General features: G+C 59.3%; 1 pseudogene; it reads left to right on the top strand.

The window, feature by feature from the left end:
- LOC133160293 (28S ribosomal RNA) overlaps positions 1 to 2,500 on the top strand; it is a 9,850-nt pseudogene that overhangs the window by 4,289 nt on the left and 3,061 nt on the right.

The following is a 2,500-nucleotide window of genomic DNA, read 5'->3' as shown; positions in this document are numbered from 1 at the left end:
GGCCTCTCCTTAGTGGGTTGGACTGCGGTGGCTTACGAGTTGGTGCTAGGCTGCGTGGCCTAGCGGACGGCTGCTCGGGGTGGATCTCGATGTATAGCTCTATAGTATCGGGGAACTTTGTTCTCCAGTGTGCTCTCATGGTAGTGAGGCCGTAAGCATGTCTGGTAGCTTACGGACAACAGCCCAGGATAGCCGACCTGGGGGATCAAAATTGGCTGAGGCGCAGCTCGGAGAGGGGCTGTCGCTGCTCGGGCGACCTCCCCGTGACGTGCTTGAGGTTGGGCACGTTTGCGGACAACGAATCAACCTCTCCGGGGGCCATGGGGACCAACCACCGGAGGCATTGCTTGGGGTCCCCGAACGGCTTGTAGTCACTTCTACGGGCCATGATTGCGAAAACTCCTTGGTTAGGAAGTCCGTACAGACAGAGGCACAGGATCAGAGCCACAGTCAGTCGGGCCGAGGGAGCGGGTGGACCCTGGCTGGCGAAGCTCTTGAGAACTCCTCAGTGGTGTCTGAATCAATGGCCTCCGTCGCCGCTGGTATGAGAGTTGGGGTGGCGGGGGTCGTGTTAGCATTGCAGCCTGCTCTCCGTGATGGTGTGGAGGAAGAGGCGGGAGAGGGCCCGTCTAGAAAGCGACGTAAGATGGATCCGAGGCCTCCGGACCAGGTCTTGGTGCATCTGCCTCGAGAGTCCATGGACTGCCAGCTGTGTGGGGCGCGTGTGGTTGGTATGCGCAGGTTTGGGTTGCATTGCGCTTCCCGGCATGCGGGTGTCTCCATCGTGTACGGCTGTCGTAAGTGCGAAAGACGGGGGGAGAACAGTCATGCAATTCGGTGCCATGTCTCGAAGTGCCGAGGCGTGCGCATGGTGGATGTCGAACAGGGAGTCGCTTGCGATCACTGTGGGCGCCGTTTTCGGACGGCTGTTGGAGCGTCTCAGCATAAGCGGCAGGCCCATGCAGCGGAGTGGTTCACGGCTCGTAAAGAGCGGAGCCAGGCTAGTAAGGGTCCAAGGAGGGAGAGGAAGTGGAGCGTGAAGGAAGAGGCTCGGATGGTGGAGCTTATGGAGGAATACGGGAACCATAGGCACAAGAATGTGATGGTGGCACAGATGTTAGGTACCGGCAAGTCCGGAGAGCAGGTGAGGTGGAAGTGGGGGTCCCTGTGCGGTCGTGCGGCAGGCGGTGAGTCTGGTGTGCGTTGGCGAGCCCTGGCTGCCAGGGCGACGCCCCAGAAATGGACCTGTCCCCCGTCGCTTCCAGATCTGGTGGAGGATAGGGTTCTGGAAGAGCTGCTGGCGGGGGATGAGGAGCATCGGGCCACCGCTGCCTTAGTCAAGAAAGCAGGTCGGGAGCCTAGCCTGATCGAGTCCTCTGCTTTGGATCTCATGAAAGCCCTGGGGGGTAAGGTAGTGTGGCCGGCTAAGTCCGCGAGGTCCAAACCTCGAGACCGACAGATGAAGGGTTGGGCGAGGCGGCTCGTCCAGCGTAGGAGAGTGTTCTACCACCAGCAGCGCGGCTATTCTGTGGCGAGAAAGGGGCTGGCACGGCGGATCTTGGATGATCTGACGCCCCTTAGATGTGATTTGCCGCTAGAGTTGGTGGATAGGCACTTCAGGAGTAAGTGGGAAACGGTCAGGCCGTTTTATGGACTGGAGGGCTTCGAGGTGGGACTGACCGCGAATAACGAACCATTCTACCACCCGATCCTGGGGCCGGAAGTTGTATCTAACTTGGCTAAGATGAGGAATTGCTCTGCACCGGGCCCAGACGGGATCAAGAAGCAGGCTCTTCTTGGCTGGGACCCGGACGGTACGCAACTGGCGAGGCTGTTTACGACATGGATGGTGCGTGGAGTCGTTCCCCAGGTCTTCAAGGAGTGCAAGACGCGGTTGTTACCCAAATCGGCTGACCCTACAGAGCTGGGTAATGTGGCAGGCTGGAGGCCTGTGACTATCGGGTCAGTCGTGCTGAGGTTGTTTGGGCGGATAATGGCGATGAGGCTGGCGCGGGCCTGTCCTGTTAGCCCCCGGCAGCGCGGTTTCGTCGCCGGCGCGAGTGGTTGCGAGGAGAACCTCATGATTCTTGACCGGATCATGGGGCATTCGAGGTCGGCTGGCGTGCCGCTGGCAGTCGTGTTCATTGATTTTGCGAAGGCTTTCGACTCGGTTTCCCATGACCATGTCCTGTGTGTGCTGGGAAGCTTGGGCGTAGACAGACGTGTAATCGAGGTGATCCGTCACTCGTATGTGGGCTGCTCGACCAGAGTGGGTTGCGGAGGCGCCTACTCCGAACCCATCTCCATGAAGGTTGGTGTTAAGCAAGGCGATCCAATGTCCCCACTGCTTTTCAACCTCGCTATGGATCCTCTCATCCATAGCCTCGAACGCGAAGGAAGTCACCTGGTCTGGGGCAACCGCCGAATTGCCGCCCTGGCCTTTGCGGATGATTTAGTCCTGCTGAGTGGCTCGGAGGAAGGAATGAAGAAGAACTTGATG

This window comes from Syngnathus typhle, linkage group LG9, assembly GCF_033458585.1.
Source record: "Syngnathus typhle isolate RoL2023-S1 ecotype Sweden linkage group LG9, RoL_Styp_1.0, whole genome shotgun sequence".
NCBI classification, from domain to species: domain Eukaryota; kingdom Metazoa; phylum Chordata; class Actinopteri; order Syngnathiformes; family Syngnathidae; genus Syngnathus; species Syngnathus typhle.
The sequence above is the reverse complement of the archived record's forward strand: the minus strand, read 5'-3'. Positions and strand labels throughout refer to the sequence as shown.